The 27195-nt window shown below is 36.9% G+C and overlaps 1 protein-coding gene across 1 annotated transcript in view; it reads left to right on the top strand.

The window, feature by feature from the left end:
- The first annotated feature begins 909 nt into the window (after nucleotides 1-909).
- The window catches only part of CLSTN2 (calsyntenin 2), a 197570-nt gene continuing 171284 nt past the window's right edge, over nucleotides 910-27195 (top strand). The window contains exon 1 of the mRNA XM_032698045.1: nucleotides 910-1028. The gene's annotated coding sequence lies outside the window, so the exon portion shown is untranslated. The remainder of the gene's footprint in view (nucleotides 1029-27195) is intronic.

Raw genomic sequence — 27195 nt, 5'->3', positions numbered from 1 at the left:
TATGTAGGAGCTCCAAAGAGAGAATGTTCAGATTGTGGCTGCAAGAAGAAAATGCTCTTTATAAGCATAGCAAAGCTAAGCCTCATACATTTTCCCCTTCCTTTTTATTTTGTGTCTTTACACTGACCAAAAAATATTAGATGGATGGTGAGAGGGATGAACATGGAAGAGGTTCAGGAATAAGACAATATGATGATAAGTGGGGTATCCTTTCCTTAAAGTGTCTTTTTGTGTGATCTTCCTATCTATGTCAAGACCAGATTTATCCAAATGTTCAAGAGCTGAATTTGAAGGACAGATTTTTCTAGAAAAACTTGAGATTCCATTTAAGCATAAGTAAAGCTGGTTTTCATAAATGAAAAAGGTGGAGGCTTTGATAAAAGTGATTTAAATGTAGAAGTTTATTTTTTGTCTATGATGTGCAGAACACAAAAGTAATTTTAGATATTTTTTCAAAAATAAAATGAGAAGTTCATCAAGAGTGAAATGTTCCCACTTGCCCTTCTCTTGGCTTTGTGACTTGTTGAGCTGTGTTTCTCTGGTTGTCCTTTCTCTTGCATCAGAACTTTGCAACTGAAAGCAATTCCTTCAAAAGTGTCTGACCCTAATTATGTCTGACAATTGAGAACACATTAAAAATACTTTGAAAATTGTGGTTTGCTTTTCGGTGTCTTAATTGGAGGGATGTCTGTAATTGTTTTTCTTGTCAGTCAATTACAGTACAATACACGTCACTTTGTTTTGATATTTGAATGTTTATGAAGTACTTTGGGCTTTTTTTAGTGGCTTTTGAGTGATAACATTGATACTGGGCATATGTTAAATAATTTCTCTTTAAAAATAAAATGAGTGAAATGGATGTAAAACACAAACCAAATTAATTAGGCGTGTTTTTTCTCTTCCAGTGAACAAACACAAACCCTGGATTGAGACATCTTACCACGGAATCATAACTGAGAACAATGACACTGTAATTTTGGATCCTCCCCTTGTTGCTTTGGACAAAGATGCACCTGTTCCCTTTGCAGGTAGGAATGTACACTGGCAGCAGCACTTGAGCTTATGGATTGTAGTATGAATTTATTAGCATTTTAAGGATGGGATTTGCAGTGCAGAGATAATGTAATTTGAAGGACTTGTGAAGGACATGTAAAGGCTGTGTCTGAGTACTCAGGACCTGACCATTGCCCCACAGACCCTGAAATGAGGTGTCTCTTACAATGGATGTGTCTGCTCTTTTGTTTCAAGACAAAAGAGATTATTAACAGCATAATACAGCAGGCTTCCACTATCAACACATTTTTTAATAAAACACAATATTTCTGTAATTAAATTTGAGTTTCCCATTATAGAAATGAGTCATTATAGTTGCCTAGAGTAGTTAATTTTATTCAGGAATAACAGCCCCTGCTTTCTCTCTTCTTATTCTTCTCCCTGGCTGTGGAAAAGCTGTGTGACAAATATTTAAAGTTGCTCAAATCATGTTACTGTGTGAGTACTTTATAACTGTCAAGGCTTGGACAGAAATTTTAATGGTGTTTTTGAAGACTTTTGCTCAGGTTGCTGCATGACAGATGTGTGTCGTACGGAAGTTTTCATCTGTGTTAAGTCTATTTTTCCTGACACTTATTCTGTCATATTATGAGTTCCTTAAGCAGAATAGAGTACTTTTGCATGTGAAGTAAGTTTTCTTTTAAATTCCCTGTTCCATTTTCTTCTTTTTGAAGAGGAAGGAGAATAGTGGGGCTTGACAGCTGTTTTGAAGATCCTCGAAAGATGCAGTTGTCAAAAACATGCTATTGCCTAAGAGTGCTCCTCATATAAGGAAAGGGACTAGTAAGATAAGGATCCTTGTTCTTATGGAGTACAGTCATGCTCTGTAAGCAGCAAGTCCAAGTGCTTGGCCCAAACAGCATTTTACAGCATCATGAGAGAACTGTTATTAGACATTTTCCCCAAAAGCACATGCTGGCATCAATCCATACCGTGCCAAAGAGGGATTCACAAATGTTTTTTATATATTGAACTGCAATTTAATATCAAGATTTGTTTGTGACTCATAGTGCCCCCATGATTCTTTGTTGCACAGAACCCTTTTCTTTCTCATCCACTGGGAATGTTCAGTGGAGGGAGCTCTATTTAGTCAGAGGTAAAAGCCTCAAATAGCTTGTGCATATTGGTATAGCAACCTTGGTATGAAACCCTTTTGTCTGCTGATCCCTTCCTGTGGCACAGAGTTATTTGCTAATAGAGGCATAATCAGTGTCCACTCAAACACAAACAGCCAGCCCTGAACTGGGAGGTGCTAATTAAAATCAAAGCAGGGTCACTTCATACAAAGATGTGCAGGATAAGGTGTCCTAAATTAGTTATTGCTTTTTGTAGCTGAGGAAAAATGCTTGTTTCCAAGTTATTTTTGAATGATAAGCAGTATTCTGTATTGTATTTGAGACTACTTTTGTGTTACATTGGTAACTTTCACATGCGTGTGCAAGTCATTCTTCCAAATGTTTGTGTTGAACAATAATATAAACTTAGTTGAAACCCTTGCTAAACTAAACCTATCTGTGAAATCTTCAGGTACAGCTACTTAGGAATGAAGATTGATTCCCAGTGAAAAGATGCCCTTTTCATTTTATTTTTTTTTTATTTTTTTTTTTAAAAATTTTTCTATTACTGTTCTTTTGCTTGTTCTGCTTTCGTTCCCCTGGGATCCTTAAAAGGAACGATAATCATGCTGTTTTCACTGACACTGCAAACTGTGCTGACTGGGAATTTGGTAGCCTCATTATTTTCTTCACTTTTTACATTGGGAGAATCAACACGTTTTTCATTAAGCAGTGATTTACTTTTCATGTAGGAAATCATCCTTTGAAGTACTGAACTTAGACTGGCTGATGTGATTACGTTAAGTTACATTAGACAATATTTTAATTTAGCTTTGTTTATTGATTTGAATTATTTATATTATAAGAAGTGTCTAGATGGGAAAATACTTTCTGTGTATTCCCTGATATTAATGGTTCATTTCCAGATAATATTGTACATTTGGCCTAGTGATCTGCAATGATAAAGTACTTATTGAACCCTTAATTCCCTTGAAGCGCCTGGATTCCCTATATGTTTGGAAAAACATGTGCTTCTTTTTAAACACTCTTGCCTTTTTAAATTGTTGAAGGGATTTGTTATTTCTCTTTTAATTTCTGCTTTAGTATCATGTAGTTTTATTTGGTTTCATAATATCATTAATTTCATTGTAGGTTTTTATGGAAAATTCAATTTCTCTAATATATTTAGTAGGAGAAAGCTGAAATAGATACAGCTACAACAGTAACAATATGCAGTATATGTACATTTAATAGTGAGGTAACGTGGTATATCTTCTATGGCCATATTTTGTTTAACTGTTGAAAAACTTTTTGTACAGTATAATATATCAGTCTTCCATTGTAACAGAATCAGAGCTCCAGCAATTCCTTTACCATCACTCTTAATATTTTCAGTATTTTGTCCAAATATTGCAGAAGAAAAGAAATATAGTGTTTAGAAACATTTTGCATTTTTGTTGTTTTGGTTTTTTTTAATAGGCCCAGATTCAACAATATATCAGGGCAGTTTTTGGTTTCTGCTGAGGTATCTACTTAGATCCCCTTGATCTAACAAATGAGTCCCTCCAACAAACCAAAACAAAACCCAAATCCCAAACCAACCAACCAAACCCCAACCCAGCTGCTGTATATCCTTTCACTTTGCACACGTGCTTAAGTTCTATAGAAACAAAATGGAACTAACAGGAAACACATTGAGATAACCACGAGGTTGATGTTCCTGGGGGATACCTGAATATATACCTGGATGTTGTATGGACAGATGTTATGTGGATCTCTCTACTTTTCTTAGTTTATTCCCTTTTAAGTGCTCCTCTTCCATCTGGGACAGGTTTAGGGAAATTTACAGCATTTATCATTGAAAGATATGACAGGTCATGGTAGGTGAAATGCATCTTTATATTGTACATTTACTATTATTTGTAGTTATTTATTCCATATTTTTATCTTGCTAGTGAGGGTGTAGTCCTTTCGGATCCATGCTTGACTTGTGGAAGGAAGGGTAGGGAGTCCTTATGTTAATGGCCAAGGCAGGAGATCTCCAGCAAGGAGGAGCAGTAATCTCAAGCCAGAAAGTCTGGCATGTCAAAATGAGTGTTCAGGGGCCTCATTGGAGACTTTGAGTCTCACTGAGGCTTTGTTTCCAAATAATCTGCATTGTGCTTTGGGAACCACAGTGAGGGATATCTGCAGATGGCCTGGTACTGTGCTCCCCAGGGCTGGAAACAGGATGTGCGCTGCCCACAGCAGGTCCTAGCAGACAGTGGGATTGCACTGTCCTTTCCAGGCAGGAAAGCACAGCTCTGCTGTACAACTCTGGCTTACAGGAACCAGGACGGGCTCTGAGTTCAGCCTGGAAGTGGTGTTGGTTTTCCAGCTCCAAGCTGTGTATTATCAGGGATGCTTTGAGCACTGCACAGACCACCTTGCCCCTGTTGATTGCCCTGGTGTACAAGTACTTTATGCATTTCATATTTTTCACCTGAGCAAATAATCTTTCACTGAATAACCCCTTTGTTATTAAGCACAACAGCAGAACTGAGCTATTAAGACACATTTTTTTATTCAATGATTCTTATCTGCCCTTAGTGCTTTCAGTTGTTTTCCATACCCATTTTCCTATTCCTATTTTTTTAATTTGAACGTTACTTGTGGCATAGACCTTCTCTAAACTGTAAACAGTATTTTCTTTTTCTCTTACGGAAACTTTAACGTTTTTCCCTATGCCTGTGCTTTTTTCATCACCATGGCTACTAAAGTAAGTCTGTCAACCCCTTCTAGTAGGATACACATTATGGTGCACATCAAACCCAAGTGGTCACAAGAGAAAATTATTATAATCTGCACTTTTTTCCCCACCTCTGTATAATTTTTAACATCAAGGGTGATGACAGGAGAAAAAGGAATCTTCTATGCAGTTACCTTCTCAAAAGGGCTGTGTTTCCAGGAAGGACTAAGGAGAGACTAACAGGACTAAATGTGCCTGTGAAAATGCTGGCTGTCAAATGTGATCATTTCGTGAGGCCTATTTCATAACTGGAGCATGAAGACTTTCGCAAGATTGCAATAAATGGTTTTTGGTGTCTCTTTAGCTTATGAATTTATTGTGAATAATTGAAGTATATGTAAAAATGAGCATGGTATAAACATACCCACTTTCTCTTTTCCATGCAAGTACATTTTTCAGTCGCCTAGTTTTGAAGGAAAGTTTGAAAAAATACCATTGTAAGCTTGTAAGTGTGAGAAGGAATAACAGGTTTTCCATATTTCAGTTTTTCAAGTACTGGCCTGGAAAGGATTTTCACACACTGGTGTTGACATACAACTGATCTTTAAAATAATTAGACTCACCACAGTAACCTGGAGCTTTTTGCAGGGTATCAGAGACATTTCCCCATCCCCTCCCAACCTCCTTGGTCTACACCCCCCCCCCCCCCAAAACCTAAAGAAAATTCCACAAAAAAACATGAAGAAATTGCAGGCAGTGTGTAGGTGCAGTATGGGCTTATTATCTCAGTTAGGGAAATCCATCAGAGGAATCTCTCTTGAAAAACATATAATAAAATGCACCCAAAAGAAGGAATGTGACTTCAATTAATTTTACACCAACCTGCAGGCTCAGCCATACAACAGTCAGCTCACATTCTGGTGAAGAGGCTGGTAATCACTTCAAGGATTTGACTTTCAGGCTTAGGGGTGGTTTGGCTGGAAACAAGGTGAGATCCTCTAAATCAATTTGACAGCATTCTGTTTCTGTGATAGCAAGAGCCCTCACAAAATGCTGCAAGATTATGGAAGGCTTTTGGAAAGGACAGCTATCTGCATTTCAATAAGAGCAACAACATTTCCTCAGCAGTGTTGTGCAAAAATAGATCTGAAAGAAACTTCACGATGCTTCCAGTCCATCCTCCTGCCCAAGGCAGGACCCTTTATTCCTGTGTCATTCCTGATAAATAGTTTTCTGTACTAATCTTAAAGATCCATAGTGACAGAGATGCAACAGCTTCCCTGGGCGATCTGGTCCACGCTTCACCATGCTCACTGATTTTCAGGATGTTTAGTCTGAACTTTCTGTACTGCAGTTTTTGCCCATTTAGTTTTAGTCCTATCCACAATAGCTTGGCAGAGCAGAGGAGCAGAGTATTCCCATTTTTTTTTTCGATGCAGTTTTTTATATTTCTCTCTAAAAGCACTGTGAGCATCTTAAACAGCACAGGGGGGGAGGGGGCTTCTGCTCTCTGATACAGACCTGAAGCACAGAAATAAGGGGAAACTTTCAGAACAATGAGGTGATGGATGCTCTTTCTTACCTTGAACTCATCTCTGTGTCACCATTTTCAGACTTGCATTTGAATGCAATGTGTTAAAGGTTAAGCTGGATAATTCAACCACTGAGTTGGGCCCACTACGTCTTAAGCTACTTTTATGCTCTTGATAAATTTGTAGATAGTCTTTTTAAGCGAGGTCAGATGTTCCTGCCTCCACAGAGGCAAATCATCTGTGTCTCAGAAGCACTTGCAGATGGAGTCCCAGTCTCTGGCTGTATTTTGCTCTGCTGAAACCACTATAAAGAATAAGGAGACAATAAAACCAGCCAAGGAGGATGTCAGAATATTCACTAAACCACAAGCTGCAACCACAAGCTCTCTCAGATCATCTTTGTTATTTTAGCAGTTCAGAGGACTGTGTATTCCCAGCTGCACCATGGCAAATCCAGTAGTTGTCAGTCCACTTACACCCAGGGGCTGAAAACAAAATCCCATTTCTCTGCTTCAAACTGTGAAGCTGTCTGGCTTTCCCGTTTGTTTATTTGCATTGATAAGCAGTGGCATTAATAACAGAAACTATCTATTTGGCACATAATTTTGATACAGAAATTATTTTAAAATTGTGATTCTGAATATTATAATTTCAAACTCACTGTCAGCCAGACTTAACACATGCTGTCAGTTTATGATGCCCAGAATTAATTAGTGTTAAATATTTCTCTGTGAAAACTATGCATGATCAAAAAATCTGAACTTCAAGTGAAGCCATGGAGTATTGCAGTTTTTTCTAAAAATTTTTTTAATAATTTTTTGACTTCTATTTTTGAAGTTTACATTTATTAATGTAGCTTAATTAGTTAAGGATGTAGCCTTCAAAGGCAAAAAAGAATCTCTTCACAGTGATCCTAACCTAAGAAAAAATAAAAGATTGACAATATCACAGTCAGGATCAGAGATGCTGGTTTTGGTCTAGGGGATGCTGCTCCTTGTCCAGTAAAGGTAGAGTGATACATGCTCAAGTTTCAGATTCAGAATGCACCAAAAAAATCAATCACTTTGACAGTGACCTCTGTTGGTTTGTTCCTGAAGTTCAGAGATGAGGGATTTGGGTTTTGGTTATTTTTTGTTCTTGAAGTTTCATGTGAGTTTGATTATTTTTCTTAGTCTCTTTTACAGTAGTGAAATAATAGTAGGCAACATCAATGTCTCCAAAGGAGACTAAAGGTTCGAGGATTCAGGCTGTTCTAATGGAGCTTTTAGGAGCTGCTAAGTGGTCTGTCATTGCAGGAGTAATTGGTTAGGAAGAAAATGAAACCTAAATGCGTGGAGAGTGAATGGAAGTTGCTTTTGGCAGGTTAAATGAATTATGAATGGGAACATTGAGATAAACTTTATTACACCTAAATATGTTAAATTACTTGAAGCTAGAAAGAAAGAAGTAGCATAATCACCTAATTCCAGTCTGATAATCACTTGGACTTTAAGACTATTTATGGAAAATACTGATTTGAAATAAATTGGAACTGGTTTTGAGTCATTTTCTTTATAAATAAGATGTGATCTTTTGAGAAATAGAGCAGGCTTTTACTGTGGATATGCAAACTTGCACAATAGGACAGGGACAGAATCTGGCACGAACTGTACTAAATAAGCATTTAAGTAAAACACTGTTTTGTTAGAACAAGTTATAACTGATGTTGCCAGGAAAATAATGTGAGTTAATAGACTTCTGGGCTGTTCAGAATACTAGAGATAAACCTAAGTGGGAAGCACTGGAATTGCTAAGCCTATAGGTCCAAAAATTGGTAGCTGCTATTTTGCTCTGACTATGGATGTAGATTTTGTCTCACACTCTTTCTTTGAAAATAATGAAGCCTTTCTGTCTGAGTACCATTGCTTTTAGTTAAAAAGTACACTGTGAACAATGTGCTTGAATCTGCAGTGGAAATTTGAAGTCATTTATTTCAGTGAACTACCTTCATTACCTGTTTATTTTCAGGAAAACATTTTAAAAGCTGCAGAAAATAATTTATTTTGTTGAGACACTATTTTAACAATTTTTTTTTCCTCTGCAATGGAATGTTTTGGAGTGAATTAAGTCTGTAACTTGCTTTGAGATGTTATTTTTGCTATGCAGTTAAGCGAGGAATCTACTCTTCTCAACTGTTCTCTAAAATCAGAGAAGTTTCCTTCATGACTTTAAATTCTGAATGTTAGAGGAAGGACGGCAAAGGAAGTACATCTGTTTGGAGATAAAAAGGATGAGGAATAGTTCTCTTACTCTGGTTTGAGTGATACATTGAGGGCTGCCTTAGGTTTGAACAGGCTCATATGTTAAAATAAGTGCTCACCAAATAGGTGTGAGCAGGTGAAAAATGTAAAGCTTCTGTAGTTAGACCCCATCATTAAACTTGCAGTGGATATCATAACTGCCTCAGTTTTTACAATTTCAGGTAGAATAAACATTTTTCAAACATTTATTGATATAAGTGAAACTATTTTAAAAATCATGCCAGCGAGAATAACTGCAAGGAATGAAGATGGACAGGGAATAGGTTGAAACAAGCAAGAATGATACCCCTGGTACAATTTCTCATTTTGCATAGTTTGATTCTTTTCATTATTTGGTATCCAAGAAGTAGTAAATTTGACCTGTTCATTTTTGCTTTCAAAAGTATGTCAACCTGAGAATTCCTTAGCTGTGCCCATCTTTACTTCCAGTACTACAGTAACATAAAGGTCTCTCAGAGGGAGGGCTTAAAGAAGTAGTGAGAGGGCTCAAGGAAGGAATAAACAACTGAGTCAAATAATGCAAATTCCCCTCTAATATCTGTCTTCACGCTTTCATCCCTTCCATGGTCTCTCCATTAATTCAGTGATGTCCATCTCTTTACATAAATATTTCCTTCTATGTGTGTGTTCCTGTGTTGTCATGTTCTTACGTGAATGATGATGAATATTAAAATAGATTGCTTGTAAAGGCATGAAGCATTATTTATACAGACTTAGACAAATAATTTACAATACTATGAAGGTTAAAAAAATAGATTATAATACCATGAAGTGTTAGTAACGTAACAAATGAACTTGAAATTTTCACCACTTAAAAGTTTACTGCAACAAAATTGGCACCACAGGATTCCAGTTTGCTTTAAAAATAAAATCAAAAGGCTTTGAAATGTATTCCTCAGAATGGACCTACTTGAGTCAGTGTAAGGAGCAGGGACGTGTCACTTGTCTGTAATGGTTTCTAAATAATAAAAACATTTTAAAAGAACAGCCTAAATAGAGAACTATTTAATCTTTAGAGTTTCTTGTGCTAATTGGCCAATGATTCTCTTGTGGAAATAATAGTTAAGAAACTCCCCTTTCCTTTAAACCTCCTATTTTTCACTCCCAACTTGAAAAAAAATTATTTTTCTGGACTAGAACAAATACTCTCAATAGCCTCAAAGTGCTGTTGATCCCTTTGCTTGCTAGGGCAGCCTTAAAAATGTATGTGATGCTACTTGTATGTGATGCTACTTTTACTTTCAGCAAAAGTGGGAAGGAGAATATAAAGAATTCAAACTCTGGACAGGTGGTTTAGGTCATTGATTTTCTACTCAATTGTCCTGTTTCTGGCTGTGTGAAATGGGTCAAACCAATTTGTTTTCCTGGTCTGTGGTTTCCTCCACTGTCCTTTTTCTTGTGTGTTTAGATTGTATATAAAAAAAAAAATCTTGTAAGTGCTTTTATCTCAATGATCACAGAGCCCTGAACAGTCTCTGAGTGCAGCACCAAGCACATGGAGGATTTGCTGTTCTCAGCTGTTACTGTCTTCTGTTCCATAATCTTTTGTGAAATAGGTGTGTAGTATGTTTTTAGTAGGTGTAACAATTGGATTAGTGTGGGTGTTGAACCCGAGTGAACAGTCGTGCCAGAGATGCCCATCAATGGGGTTACACAGCTCTGTCTCTGGCTGTCACAGCTCCCAGCTGCTCAGGCAGATGCATTACTGAGGCACAGCAGAGACAGGAAGATAAACTATTGGCAAATAGTGGAGTGGGGAAGTGTATTCTTACAAAAACGCTGAAGACTGCTGAGATAGGATGCGTTGTGGAGAAGTGTTTGAGGTTGTTGGCTCTCAAAATTAAAAAATAATTTCTTGAGGGTTTAGTCTTGGGGTTCTGTTTTGCGAAGAAGAAATTAAATATGTCCTGTTTTGTACTAAAAATGCGGAACAAATTAGATATACTTGTTGTTGAATAGATCTGTGTTTGTTCTTGGCCAGTATGGATTTAATATCAAGAAATAAAATACCCAATTGTTTATGATGATAACACATGATGTAAAGAACCAAGTCTTTTCTTAATCACGTTACATGTGTAGGGAAATGTCACAGGGATGTTGTGAATGGTACTGATCCCACTGAGATACAGTGAGGCAGCAAGGAGAACTGAGAGAAATGCTGTAAAAATTGACTGGGTTTTCTGAGGAGACATATTAAGAACAACAGGGCTAATAAAATATCTAGGTTTTATTTGGCTTTCATTCCATGCAATTTTGTTAAAGCAGGCTTCAAGGGACTTAAAAAAATTAATTGCCTACATTTTAAGATATCTGCAAATCCAGAGAGGCTGGATGACTTTGATATAGCTACATCGTGTGGAAATACCAGACACAGTCAAGTGTATCTGGTATATTCGGTTGTCAGGATCCTTATTTCAGCTATTACACAGTCACATATACTCTTGCTGCACTGGGTATGAGAATCACAGAACTACAGAATGCTTTGGGTTGGAAGGGACCTCATTCCATCCCCTGCCATGGGCAGGGACACCTTCCACTAGCCCAGGCTGCTCCAAGCCCCGTCCAACCTGGGCTTGAACACTTCCAGAGACGGAGCATCCACGGCTTCTCTGGGCAACCTGTGCCAGTGCCTGACCACCCTCACAGTCAGGAATTTCTTCCTCATACCTAATCTGAACCTACTCTTTCAGTTTGAGACACTTGGCAGGAAGGGAGATGTAAGTTACCTTTATTCCTAAATGATTTGCCTCTCTTATTTTTTATGGTGTTGCATCTCACATTTACTGTCTGTATAAAAGACACTTCAAGTTGGTTTAAAAACCAAAATAAATTATTCTCTTATTAGGTATTCTGCTATATAAAAAATATATATCTATTTCATTCAGGTAATTGGCCTTTGCAGGTAAAATAGAGTAGTTAACTAGATCTTGAGCTGAGATTTGCTTTTCTCTTTTGATTTTTTTGTATTTTGAGGCTTTGTTTATTTGTAGACTGTTTGTTCCACCCTTCCTGAATGATTTTCTGTAAGTGCACTGTGCAAATTTCATACAACGTGAAATCCAAGGAACAGAAAATGGAAGTCAGCTCATGGCTACAGTGATCACTATTTATCTATAATTTGCAAAACAAAACTTAAATATTAATTCATAGGAATAAATGGGCTTGTTTTTGTATAGAAGTCATCATAGTGAGATTGGTCAGGGGTCTGTAGCACATGCCCATGAGGAGAAGCTGAAGGAACTGGACTTGTTCAGCCTGGAGAACAGACAATTTGCAGGGAATAAAGCAGAAGCCTCACCACACCTACGAGGAGGGGATTGATGAAGTGGAGCCAGGAGGGGAGACAGATAGGACTTGAAAGAAGAGGGGTTCAGACTGGACATAAGGGAGACCTTTTTCACTAGTACAGTCAAAGACTGGACCAGGATGCTTGGAGAAACTGAGCCACCTCCATCCTTAGAGGTTTCCCAGCTGGATAAAACCTTGAGTAACCTGAGCTCACAGATGCCTTTGCTTTAAGCAGGACGTTGGCCCAGAGAACTTCTGGGGTCCCCCAATCTTGGATTTTATTTGGTCCTGTGATTTTATGATGTTTGGATGTTTCATTCAGAAATTAAATTGCTACAGAGGTTAGGGTCAGGGTTGCAAGGCCACTTGATAAAGAAAAGGAAACAGGATCTCCATAGCAGGGACCTGGCTGAAGTGAGCAGTGTTCTCTATCTGCATGTTTATTCTCAACTTCACTGTTTAGTGTAAGTCTTGCTTTTGTATTGCAGTTATTTATTTCATTTCTGAAAATGATCCTTAATAATTTATAGAAACAATTCTCTTCACTCTCAACTAGTACAATACACTAAAAAAATGGAGACTTATAAAATATTAGTTATGAATAAAAATCCTTAACACCAGTGGTTTAACTTTACGTGACTGCTAAGCCATAAATGTTCTTTATGTGTTTTGTGCCCATATAAAAATCAGAAGAAAGTACACTGAAGACAGTTGACAGCAGAGTGACTGGTACAGTTCACTCTTAGGGCAAAATGACCACGTGGTATTGAGTGAACACCCTGGCAGGGATTCACACCCAGACTGAATTATCTTGTACAGCAGTTCTGGATTGACTGTAATGACATAACAGTCATCAGAGGCCACATCTCTTGTGAACCTTGACAGCATATAAGTACTCGTTTAGTTGTCATGATCCCAATGTTTTTTAGAGTGTATTAAAAATGAGTGGACACTAATATCAGACCTCTCAGTAATATGGCAGCTTATGAGATATGAAATTAATGGTTAAACATGCTAAAATATTTTCAATGCAATCTCTAAATAAATGGTTGAGTACTACTTTAAGAAGAACCTATATTATCCAGAATTGATTCATTTGGGAACTTTGTCTATCAGTGGGACTTAATTTTCTGGTTAACTGTCATTGTGTGAAAATTTTTGGAGGGGAGGTTATGCAAGAGAGTGGTAGGGATTCAAACTTGTCATGCTGTTGGACATCTGTCTTTGTTTCATGTTAAACACAATATATTAATTTACTCTTAATTTTAAATAGCTTTTTACAGGAAAGATTTTATTACGAGATATAATGGACTTTTTACTGCACATAATCTCCCTTCTGACCTTTTATGTTCTATTGATCTTGTTGTGGTTTCACCTGGCAGGCAGCTAAACACCACACAGCTTTTCCTGCACTGCCCCACCCCAGTGGGACTGGGGAGGGAATCAGGGAAAACATGGAGAACTCGTGGGTTTGAGCTAAAGACAGTTTAAAGGAACAGAAAAGGAAAGAAGATAATAACAGAATTAGAATATCCAAGTGATAACCAATGTTAGTTCCTGAGCTGCAGCCCCTGGCCATCTTTCCCCCTGGTTTATACACATATAGTATGGAATAGCCCTTTGGCCAGTTTGGCATGTTCTTTGTCCCATGTTAAATAGTATAAAACTTTCTTTTGAAAGTTGTGTCCTGCCGCAGTGACACCCAAATGTCATCTAAGTGCCCGTTGCTGTGGATTACTGATTAAAAACTTACACCATAATAGTTCCAAAGGATATGAATCTGCATGCTGGCTAGGAGTATCAAATCTAATACATTTATAATTGAAAACACAGTTCCAAGCAAAAAGAATGGTGCAATTAGAAATACCTAACCTTATTCCAGCTATCTGGAGAATCTCATAGGATCAACACAGATTGGGTTCTTTGCCAGTGACACTGGACTAGTGCATAGGAATTTTGTTCAGTGATTCAGAAACAACCTTTTCATTTATAAGTGAAGCCTGATGCTTTTGTACTAAATGGACCAAGTCTTTGTCTTATTTTACATGTTCTCTGATGTCAGGATGACTCCTGTTTCTCAGACTGAAAGGCAATTTGCAGAGAGGACAGTGGAGACAATTTAAGATGTTTTTGCTTTGTTGCCTCCTTCATCACGAGGGGGATGACAATCAGAAAAAAAAAGAGTTCAGAAGTTTTTGAGAAAACTGAATATATCATTTGCTGAGTCTTTTGCACTATTTCAAGATCTGCCACCTCACAAGCTCAGCAGAGCCCTCATTATCATCTGCTCCTGCCATGATGGCAAATTAGAGTTGCCCAGCTAATTGGCTCAGGCATGTTTAATTTAGGAGGACACAGTGGTGTGTTTAAATGATGTGAAATCACCAACCAATACTCTCTAAACAGCTTCAGTCATCTTCCTGATGCCCTGATCCTTTTCTTTGGATAGCTACATGTTCTCACTCGGATTCTTGCTCTCTTTCCAGCCCCTCTGGGTCCCACCACACTCCCAATACCTTGTTTCAGTCTAATGGATTGTAAATTGATTTGTTTGTCGTGCCCTTCCATGACCCTGAATTTGAGACATTCTGTTCTTAGTGAAAACCCATGAAGGCACGAATAGGTAAAATATAGGTAGGTCTGTTATAGGCATTTTGGATGCACATGATTTTAAATTTCTGTGCTGTAATAGCATCTTTTGGACACAATTAACCAGCACATGCCTGTTGTATACTCACACACACACACACACTTGTATGACACTACTTCTGTAATAAACTCATTCGCATCACAGAACAATTCCCTCACTTATAGCATTGTCTCTTCTGTGAAGATTAGAAAATAAAGATTGAGAGAATAATAACAAAGATTGAGAGAAAAAGAACTAGCTCTTCCAAGTGATAACTATTAGTTACTTGTTTGAAAGTGACTCCAGTTTATTGGTGTACCAATTAGCAAGGTAAGATAACTATGGCAAAACAGACTTACATTACCTTTGAAAATGTGAGTTGAATTTTTAAATTTCTGATTTGTTTCTTAATTTTTAAAAATCATAACGGACTATAACTTACCTGCTTTTTAGATTAGTTTTAAAACAACAGGAAAATAGTTTGGATTAACAAATGAGAGCAATTACCAACCTATTGTAGAAATTAATCTCCATGAGAAAACTATATTTAAATTTAACTCATTAATTTAGAATTATTAATTAAATTTAAATTTAATTCAGGCATTTAAAATTAAGTTATTTCTGTTACATGACGAAGAAATTTAAGTAACTGCTATTCTGCAGCAGTGGATATAATAACCACAGTGTGTCAGGCCCAGAGTGTTTTGTTGGAAAGTTTGAGTCAGGTGGGTCACTTTTTAACCAGCCGCTCAAAAAATTTTTGAAAGGTGCGTTGGTGCTTGATTGATTTGTTAGTACATGTGACAGATTTAATGGATATTTCTGATGAGACTTCATCTCCTCACTGATGCTTACCTTGGAGAGCTTCCAGGTGTGCTAATGAAAACACTGTGAATGAAGGCAGGGAGAGCTAACGTCGTATTTGATGTGGAATCCAGAGCACAGAAACCAGATGCACTGTGTAACACTATAATGAATAGGCATGCCAGAACTGAAAGGATGACAGTAATTTAGCATCAGCTTCTAGGTGTTTTTGGACTAGAACACGGTATTTAGGACAGCAAAGCTTCTGCATCCCAACTGGCAACTCCATTGGAGCCGAGAGCTGTGTTTCTCTGTGGCCTCTTCTCCCAGGGCTTCACCTCTGCAGCGTTTCACTAAAACTATAGGTAGGCCAAAGGGCAAAATTATGCAGCTCTGTTGACTTAAATGAATGTTTATCCATTTATGCTAGTTCAGTGCTGTCCTTATTTGTGGAAACTGGCTGTTCTGTGGGAACTGCCCGCTCGGAACAGCATCATGACAGGCAGTGGAAATCGTGTGCAATGAGGGAGAAATCATATGCCATGAAAAGCCCCATACGCTTTGTATAAAATTTTTGATTAAAAAGTCCCCCCTTGAATCGAATTTGACCCAGCTGTTGCCATCTGTCAGATTCTCAATGCCCTTTACAACAAACAATGTTGTTGATCTCGGTCCAATCTCTGTAGGGCTGTGCTGCTATAGGATGTGCCACATATGGCAGATTATCAGTGTCACTGCAGAAGCCAAAGGCTGCTGGGTATGGGGCTGAACACACAGCTGATGTACTGAAAACAAAATAGTCTTATGCTTTAATCTGCAAGATTTAAGTAGAAGGCACTGCCTGCTGATCATTGCAAAGTGTGCTTTTATATGTGCATGTGATAGCACAGCAGAAAAATGACAGCTTTCTCTGAGTCCCTGTGTAATCTCTTTGTTGCTATGGTTTTACAGGTAAAAGTAAACTTGGTTAGAACTTTTCTTGCCAGTGACTGTGGCTTTGGGCAGAATTAGATACAGAAATAACCCCCCCGTGCTGATTTATTTTTTAGTTTTTATTTCAATATCATGTTATATTTATAGAAGAGAAAGGATAAACTGCTCAGGGATGAACACTTCCATGTGTGTCTGTCCCAATGCTGTAACTATGCAGGTATAGAGGTGGTGGCCTAACTTCCTAAGAGTTGAAAAGCAAAAAAAGAACAACTTCTCAGAACAGCAAGAGAATTTTTAGAATAAGAAAACTAATAATAACGCTGAAAGCATATTTAAAGGTTGCAAATAAACTCTTTAAAAGCTAGAAAGCTATAGACCATCTTAAAATATGGTGGTGTTTTAATTGTTTTCGCAGATTTTAAACTGATTCACCATAAGAAGGTTTGCTGAGGTTTGAAATAACACTGGGTCAAAGGCATTGGATGACTGGGTGAAGCATCTGGAGCCATAGGCTGTTTACATTTTGGGATTTTTAATGATCACCTTCTAGGAGGACAACACTGCCATGAGGAAACCAAGGCAGTAAAGTTTTCATTGTAATTTAGCTGAATGGGAATTGCCAGTAATACTTTGCCCACAGTGCAATTTCTGGATGAATTAGTCTGTAATCCTCAGTAAGAGACTGAAGTACAACTCCTTTGTTTAAAATAGCATACAACTTCCTGGGCCAGTTTTTGAAATTGCTCTACTGAAGATGAAGGTAGTTCTTATGCTCACCCTTGAGAATGACTCTTAATCAGAGAAGATACTGACTTTAAATTGCAAGTCCAAACCATACATAAATAATACCAACTTTTTATTAAGTCATTCTGGGACACTTTTATTATGAAAATATGAGATTCTGAACTCTGCTCCTATAATAAACATGGAAAAATCCAAACATCAGAAGGTAAGTGAAAGCAGATTTAAAACTGGGCATTCAGCTTTGAATAAAAAAAGAGAAAACTGAGTCATTGTTATTCCTAAAACTAATGGGAAATAAGCTGTACTGATCTTGGCTTATAATTAATTTTTGAGATTGATAAATCAGTAGGTAAACTCTGGGAAACAGTAGCCTGAATACACAGAAGGAAAGACATGCTGAACACTTCAGGTAGTTTTGTGAATGTTATAATATTTATTCCCAGTTTGTCTTCATCTGTGTAAAATTTTCAGACTTAATAATCTTTTGCATTGAGAGAATTACTATAATTCAGTATAATTTATTGAAAACTGTATCTCATGTGTGATATTGCACTGTGCTTTTCTGCTTTTTGAATGCACCAAAGCTGCTTTGCGGTGCTGGTTTCTGAGTTTACACTTGAGTAAAACCAGACTTTTTTAAGAGGTTTCCACTGGCCAGAATTGATCAATTTTTTATCAGGCAACCAAAATAAGTAACTTATCACACTTCAGGAGAGTGCACAGAGCATAAAACTAGGGCACAGGAATTAATATTTCAGTATTCTGCACTTAAGCCATTACGTGCTGTTTTGCTGATGACAATGGAAACAACTTAGAAAAGGAGTGAAAGAGAGGAGTCTTCCCTCTCTTCCATTAGTTGTCAACACATTCTTGAATTGACTGAGAAAGGCTGTGATCTGCCAGCTTGTGTTTCCACCTCACCTGTCAGCCAGTTTTCTCATACGCTCATTTTATGTTGTTCTTTTCTAAGAATTATAAATTCTTATAAGTTCTTCTTTGACCAAAGGCTTGCATGTGTAACTGTTCCTTAAAGGAATTAGAGCCCAGAGGACTTCAGAAATCAAAATTTAATTCTCTCATCTGACACAGATTTTGGGGAGTCACTTAAATGCCTGTGTTGATTACCACTCATTATTTGGTGACTATCCACATGTAAGAATCTCTTGAAATAAATGAATGTTATTAATATAATTGCTGCTGAACCTGAAGACTGTTATATATGCAATCCTTACTCTTTCATATTCCAACATTAATTGGAATATTTTCTGTCTTGAATGTTCCTTTTTTTGTTTTGCAAGATGCCTTCTATGATTTTCAAAACCACACTTGCTTCAGTTTCAGGGCCCTGTCCAAACTGGTCAAAAGTACAGGCATGTACATCAGCTTCCTATAAGTATATATAAAGAATATGTGTCTGTGTATATTTATTTCCTTAAACAAAAAATTCTTAGCATTTTAAAACTTTCATTTTATTTCCTGTAGACACTTGTAAGAGGTAGAACAATCCTGAAATGTGGGTGTTTGCCTCTCATGGCTTATTGCAAATTTTTCAATTGTCTCCACTTGATAAGCATTTAATTTTAGATTTCTTGCCATTTTATTTATCACAGTCTGCACTTGAAATAGAACTTAAAGACACAATTCTCATGCTCTGTTGTCTGTCAAATTATTCCAGTTGTAATCAGTCCATTAGAACTGTCCATTGTGAGCTGCAGTGCTCCCTGGAATGGCATATGCTGGGTGCTGAGCCCTTCGTGTAGGGGACAGAGTAATCTCAGCTGTTCGTTCTTTGTGCACCAAGAGGTTATACACAAAGGGTTTTTCTATTTTTTCCCATTTCTAGGTATAGTGGTTGTAATCAGAGGTGATGACAATGTAGTTTTAATTTAATTTGGTAGGCTTTTAAAGTTAAATGGAAGCTGCCTTTTCGGTTACACCACAAATAAACATGTGGGTGTATTTATGGTCTGTTTTCCTGTCCTTTTTTTTTTTGCCTTGTCACACAGTACTGTAGTTGTCGTAGGAATTCTGATCTAAGTGATCTCATCACTAACACTAGAACCTTGTGCCAGTACCCCCCTTTGACGTGCACTGACACACATCTGCAGAGCATCACTCTGTCAGTGTTGCACTTGTTGACAGTTACAGTAATGCTTTCTGTTCCTTCAGGAATGCTTTTCAGAAAAGAAAAATAAGATCCTTTCATGAAGACACTATTAATTCTTGGCATTGGAAGAGTCTAGAGGCCATTTGTGCATTTAATGGATTAACTTCAGTTTGTTAAGAAAATGGACAAGATCTGTTGGAAATTATAACAAGTCAGAGTTTCATCTGGCATGAGTTTTTGCTGCTCTACTGAAAAAAGTGAATGCAGTTTGGATCTGGTCCAATAAGAGACACATGGGTCTGGCCAATAATTTTTTTCTAGTTTACTCTCCCTTCTATTCAGGAAAATAACTTTGTTTCAAAAAGCTCTTTTGCAGGTATTTCTAATTGATTTATTTAGAGGTCTCATATTTACTATACAACTGACAAGAATAATAGGCCACGTGCTGTGACTTCACTGAATCCTTTCTTTTCAGACATAAGGGGAGGGGGGGGTTATTTATTTTTATTAATAGATCTGATTGCTTAAAAGACTGGACAGCTCCAAAAGCTTAGTTCTGTGGCTAAATTAAATAATGTGCCCCTTGGTTTCCAAGGGGAAGTAATTGTTTCATTGATACATAAAGCAGCTTCAGTGTTTTAGAACACTAATGAGTAAAAACAAATAATAATAATATATACCAATGTTCATTTTTGGTCTGTCTAAAGTATGTGACACAAAATAGTGCTGTTTTGGGAAAATTGACCATCCCAACTGCTCTCAAGAAATAGAAACAGCTAAAAATTTGATCTGAGCCAAAATTCCCAACCACCTTCCCTCCCTCTCCAGTTTTTCTGGAATAGCACTTCATCTTCTGTTTCATGATTGTGGCCATGTTAGTGCAGCAAATAAATGACTGTTAGATCTGCAAATATCAAAAGTGTAATGGATTTAAAATTATACATATAGAATTAAATATTAAAGACCTGTTTGAACCCTCTGCTCTGTTAATGATGACTCAAGTCCTGGATCTAGTTTTCATTTCTTCTACTGAAATGCTGACAGCAGTTCCTTGGCTTTTTTCCCAGTCTCATCTGTAAAAATGGTATATTTCTACTGCATAACCTTCTTCCTGTGCTCAGCAAGTAGGGGCTAACTTTCCTGATGGACCTTATCTTCCTAATTTCAAACCCTTGAAGAATTGAAAAATTGACTATCAAACAAAATGCAATTACCTATGAAGCAAAATGAATCAACTGCTGCAGCAAACCAGCTAATCTTTATCACTGATGTGAGACCAGGATCTTCATTGTGGCTGAAAATGAGCAGAAGTAGTAGTAAAAGAGAAATAAACTTTTTTTTGTTTTTGCCAACTCTGTTAGCACCATGACTCATTCTTCTGAATGTGCAGCCATCTGCTGAAACCAGCAGTAATATCCAAGCACGACTGGGATTTGCGTCAGGATGAGTGGCAACTACACGACGTGGAAATCTTGGACACTGTTAATTCAGATAGGTGTCCTGGTTTTGAAGTCCATTGTTCCCTGCAAACCTACAGTTAAGTGTTTACCTTGGCACTCTCATCTGCAGGATAGTCTGGATGAAGCAGGGACCCAGATCTCAGCTCTTCCCCCAGGCGCAACATGTGGAAAAAGTTGGTTTGCACATCGGAGACCTCGAAAATATGTGGGCCACAAAGCTGAAGAAGGGGTAGATATCCTTTCCTGCTGCCAAAGACTTATCTTGTACTTTGAGGAATTGCTTTGCATGTAAGTTCAAGACTACAGTACAAAACTACAAGTCATGATAACTGAGGAGGAATGGGAGAATATACCTGAAAGGTATAATAAATGTGTCCTGTCAAGCAAGTTCAAAGTAGTTTGAAGTGGATGAGGTAGTGAAACAACCGGTTTGGTTTTTTTATAAATATCTTCTTGTAGGCCTATTGAGCCAAACTGTGTGGGGTGTGGGATTACTTATGAATCAAATAGTCCTTTATATCTCTCCTTAGGATAGATATCCTTTGGTAGTTTGACTAATGCTATGGAATCAGAATAAATTTAAGAAGGGCATCTGTGTTACATCTCTAAAGAAACACTGTTCTTTCCCAGTCTGAACGAAATGCCAGTACTGGTTCTTTCTGCTGGAAACTTTCTTGGTGTTGACACCAACTGTAGTGGTTTTTGTTTGCTTTTTTGTTATTGGCAGTGACCCTTCTACCAATCCAGAGGCAGTAATTTTGGAAGTATTGTTCTGTATAGGTCTCAGACTGAGAATCCCCTTTGTCCTTGGGTTTGAAAGAAATATTTTTTTACTGGTGATTTGTGCAAAGAGGTGCTCGGGGAGGCAGCAATAGCCAGTTTGCAGGGAGGGATTTAGTTACAAGATGGTGCTCTGAAAGACCATTGTAAGAAAGTGCAGCAGTGTCTACTGAGGGGCATCTGCTTCTTTCAGCTTGTCCTGTTTCAAATCTTAAAGGGGGTCACTATTCCCTTTTATGATGAAAAGTTTCCTGAATTCCTCATGACCGTATTTTTTAATTTCCTTCAACAATCGTGTAAACTTGGCTGTGAATCTGTAATGTCCAGTGTGCCTCCTGTTCCTATCTGTGATTTAAATAACCTGTTTCTATTAGCTATTTTATAATTTCTGCCTGAACATAAAACCAATTATTTGGTTTGTAATGTTCTTTATCTCCCTTACTTTTCATAAGTATAAAATATTTCCCGAAGCATTATGAAAAGATTAAAATTCAATTTGAGTGCTGAATTATGTATGGTTTTCAATTTGGCAATACACTGAGAATTTTTTTTTCCCAGCTTTTTAGTGTTATGAGAAAATATCTACTATCAAATGTATTTTTAATAGATATTTCCTTGTATTAGATGACACAGTTGACATTTAATCCATTCTACTAAGGTGCCTAAATATTTAATTTTACAATTCATAGTGGCCAATTTTTTTTATAAATAGAATGCTTCCATTTAAAGCTAGGAATTAGGGGATGCAAGCATAAACAATACTTCCAGAGGGGAGAAAAACCAGTTCAGTTAATTATTTTACTTAAATGCACATGGTAATATCTATCAAGCTGCCAACATAGGAAAATAACAATCAGAAGAGTAAAGCCTTAATCAAAGATCAGTATGATTAGCACTCTTAGTTTAAGTAAGGAGTAGGATGTGAATATCCTCAAGATATTCAATGCTGCTAGAAAGGAATGAATAATGTATGATAATAAAAGCTTTAAAAAGTAGAAGCTTTAAAGATCCAGAGTTTTGCTCTACCATTTTTTTCTTTTGGTATCAGAGTTGAAACTCCAGACATAGCTTTGTTGTAGGCTGGTCTCTCTGGGGTTTCTGGGTTTTTTAAATATTGATGTAGGTATATATCAATGTTCAGAACAGATTAGAATCAGTTTGCTGGAATTAAAAAATATCAAAGTTTTTAAGATCCTTATTTCTTTGTTTTATACGTACATCTTCATAGTTCCTTACTTGGAGACCTTTCAGGGGTTTGGCAAGGTGAGGTTACTTATATTTGAAATGTACTGAAGAGAAGAATTCTTTAAACATAGGTGGTACTGGTTGCGTATTTCTGTGGTTTAGGATTTTTAAATTTTTTTAAGTGACATATTCACACAGCCAATAAACTTTGTACCTTTATATGGTACCTTATCTTAACCCTCTCAAGCATACAGAGAATTAAATGAATTCCACTTCTTTGAAGTTGATTCTCTAAGCGCTCTCAGCATTGGCTCTCCATATACCTGTTGGCTTAAAATGCTCGCAGAAATTATTAAACATGTATTCATTCTTGCTACAAATTTGACGTAGCAAATTTTATTAACTTTATTGGTTCATAATTTCAGCTTTATTTATTGAATGTGCAAAGCAATGCAGATGGATTTACAACTAAAGACATTCATCCTCATGAAATGAAATATAGCTGAGGTCCTTAACTAGGATATTTCTGAATGTTCACATAAATGCTTTCATTAAGTAATCAATATCATTGAGTATTTGTACATAAACATGATGAGATATGGATGAGATATGTCAAAAAGTAATCAGGATTATAAATCCATTTTGTCAGTTCTCAGAGGATTAAGTGCCTCAATAAAAAATAAAGGTATATAACTGTTCGGCCTTTTAAGAAATGATAACTGTAGTATTAATACATTTTGGACATGTTTAGCAGTGCAGAAATAATTTTTTGGTTGCTGAGTTTAGTTAGAAAGCTGCAGATTTTGACATACCATTGGTGAATTTATATTATACCTAATAAAAATAGTTTTAGTCAAGGAACTTTTCTATTCTTATACAAAAATAATTTTCCCCTTTCATATTAAATAAAGGTTTGCTTTTGTAATTGTTTTGTTGTGTAAATGTCCAAAACATTTGAATTAAAATAAGTTTTAGGATTGTAGTTCAATCAAAAATATGCTGATTGCAAAGGATTGCATAGCTGGTCACAAATGAACAGGTTATAAAATAATCAGTTACACCAATCTGTAAAAATGGTACATTGCTATTATTGGAAAAAAAATCCAATTCCCATTTCTGTACAATTATTTCAGACTTAATGTTGTTCCAACAACTACATCAATTAGGAATTGCTCAGCTGCTTAAGTTATGAGCAAACATGAGTGTATTAAACTCGTCTCTGAAATGAATTCATGGCAGTGGAAAAGTAAGGAAGTCAAAAGCAGCTGAGACGATTGCTTTCATTGCAAGGTGTTATTGATGAACACATCTTCACACAAATAGTTCTTTAGTGTAATTAGTTGTTCACAGAATAAAATGCTCACTAGAAATGGCAAAGGTTCTGCATAGTCCTGTACCTTTTTTGGAGCACTGACCTGAAATACCAACATGTCCTGAGAAAACAAATTAGATCAGGCTCTTATTTGTAATTAGGGAAATCTCTTTTTAAAGACAAACTAATATGACCAGTCAAGCATTCTTGATTCCATCAATATTGTTTAATTACCAGGAATCTCATTGAGAGGCGTGTAGAGAACATGACCTGAAGGTGCAAGCATTCTGTTGAAACTCACTTTGGACTCAGGGATAACATGGCTCATTCTTACCTTACAACTCTTGTCTAACTTATATGTCACTGAAAATGAACTCCAGTTTCAAGATCATAAATTATCAAATGCCTATGTTGTTCCTCCTGTAAACCAGTGATTCCTCTGGCTGAACCTTCCTTGCTCTCATGCTTGCCTGTTATTAGATGATCTCAGGCCAAAAAAAACTCCCTTTACTGCTGTTCAAAGGCTCTTTAAATGAATTAAATGTGGTTTGTCTTGTAGGATCAAATCTCAGTTTTGACTTTCTCCAAGTAATTTTCACAAAGAAGATAAAACCCGAAAAGGCTACTTTAATAGCTGGATTTTACATCTATTATACCTTTCCTTGTATGTGTAAACAAGGGAGTGTTGATATGACTTCTTGATATGCCCATTAGTTATTATTAGCAGGGGTTTTCTGTGTACACACACACTGTGATGCTATAGTGCAAGAAGCATGGGCACAGAGCCCTGAAGAAGTCTGACCCTAGGAGGGATGTGGGTTATTTGATGTCTGGAAGAGAGGACTGATGGAACAAAGGAGTTTTCAGATATATGAAAGAGTTGATAAGAGGAAGGTTGGAATACGCTTCTCTGTCTACCAGGACTTGAACAAAGAGTAGTACTTTGAAATTGCAGCAAGAGAACTTCTGATCTTTTACAATTTTTATTTTATAAAATCCTCTGATGTACTAAAGATGATTAACTATTAGACTAGATAGGCCAGGGAATTGTGACATTTCTATTATTGGAAGTTTTAAAGTGAATGTTGAAAAAGGTTTGGGTTAGAAATATCTCTAATATTCTTAGAGAGACAGCTGGAGCAAATTGTCTCTAAGACACCTTCCAGCCTGCTGCTGATTATTTTACGAAGGATTTGAAATCCATCCTTTTAAAGGGTTAAAAGTGTATGTCGTGGAGTCTCCAGTTTGGTGTCAAGCATTGCAATAGAAGAATAAGAAAAACGACTTGAAGTCTCACTCTTTTAACAAGTATATTTCCATGGAAAACTCTTGTCAGTACATTACAAGGAATGAAAAAAAAAATTTAAATACTGTGCACTTCTCTCAGTTTTGTTTCCAGTTTCCCAGATGTCACACAGTAAAAATTGCAAGGTGCTAAGAAAAGGCTGTTTGGGTATTTTAGCATTTAACTGGTTGTCCTTAAGGTAGATAATATTCTTCTTCTTTAACAAGTTTTCAAATGAGTTAAAAAGACATTCTTACATAATTTGCTTTATAAAATATCTGTTTATATAATGTCATACATGTCTCAGTCTACACTGTTTTTCTTTGGTGTGATTTGTAGATAATCACTTCCTCATAACTGTAATCTAGTTTTAATGTAACTATCTTTTGTTTTGTTTGCTCTGTTTGTCCTGTTTTGTCACTCTGTAAGATAAACTGTTGGCCTGTCTTTTTGAAGAGCCCATGTCTCGAAGGCAAACTGCCTGGAATACTTTAATCAAATAGAATGTAAATAGAAAATAAAAGCCATATCAGTCTTTTTCTATGCAATTTAAAAGTTAAAATCTCTTTTCTTATCCAGCATAAAGATAGTCATTAACACAGTACATACCTTGAACATTGTCTTGTCTAGGTTTTCCAAAGCAAATATTGTACTTACTATTAATTCCCTGATATTTGAACTCTGGCTGTTGTGTGTTCTGTGTGCAAGGGGAAACCCCAAGTATCCCCCTGAATTCTTGACTTTTGACTGAGATATAGTTTTGGTAGCCTTGGATCATTCTCAAGTATAGTCAGTTAAATCTGTTGAGGTCTTTAAAGATGACAAATCTCTTGAGTTTTTCAGTATTCAGAGAGAGTCTTCTGGCAATAGAAAGCTTTGGTGTGGCATGCTCTCAGTGCTCTGTGTAACTGAGCACATCAACTTCACTGGGCTCAGAATCTTTAAATGACTTTATTTTTAGGCCTTTCAGCTGTGAGAACAGCTTAGTGTCCTATTTGAAAGGTGATGTATTTGCTACAGGTCCAGTTGATCTCCACATGTTGTTTAGGATGTGTTTTTTCTGAGGGGTAGAATAATATAGTTCTTTACCAAAAGGGGCACTGGTTTATAGCATTGAATGCAAGCACTTCAGGTTGACAAGGCAATTCATGCCTGGCACTAATTCTGCAAAGTGTGATTGCAAGTAAAGCATAGAAAACATCAGTAGATTTTTTTTCTTCCCTTTTTATGCAATTAAGAATGATGTTCCATGTAAATGCAAGAATTTCTGCCAATACCAGTGTCAAAGAACTCAGCCTGATATGAGAGCATTTATGTGTCTAACCTGAATTCTGATTTGCTCCTGTATTTTCTCTCTTAATTTGATCAGGGGATGGAGTATAGGTATCTCCTGTCCTGGTCACCAAAGTGTCTATCATTTGATGACAAAATGGATTGCATTTGCAACTTATGCTGTGAGAAGCAGAATTTTCAGGAAATAAGTCCGTGGACAGGGAGTTGCAAGACATGTCCAGCCCCATTTCTGGTACATGGTGATTTTGATCTATCTCGCAGCATCAGTTTGCATTTCAATCAGCTGTTTTGAAAACTGGTAGTTACTGAGGGCTGTGATTTATTTCAAGGCACAGACTAAATGTCTGTGTTTTTGAAAACCTCTGCACTGCAAGTAGAAGAGGCTGATTTCTTCTGCCTGTGTACTGAGACTCGATGAGGAACAGAGAAAGGTTCAAGCAGATCCTGCCTGAATCACAAGTGTTGCACATGTTTTAAGATGGGGAGTAAAAGACAAGAGACTATGGGCTTTTAACAGGGATGTTGTCCGTGAGATGGCAATTCTTGAAACTCTTATATTTGTTTGAACTTCAGAGAATGGTGTTTGCATAACTGCATTTGATTAGAAAAGCTTTTGAATTATGTTGTGCATTTACTTTAGATATGTGTTGCCCTAAGAGCCAGAGCATGTGTGCATGGTGGTGGCTGACAGAGGAGGAGACTCACGC

Source organism: Chiroxiphia lanceolata, chromosome 10 (genome assembly GCF_009829145.1).
Source record: "Chiroxiphia lanceolata isolate bChiLan1 chromosome 10, bChiLan1.pri, whole genome shotgun sequence".
NCBI classification, from domain to species: Eukaryota; Metazoa; Chordata; class Aves; order Passeriformes; family Pipridae; genus Chiroxiphia; species Chiroxiphia lanceolata.
This window is presented reverse-complemented; position numbering and strand designations above follow the sequence as displayed.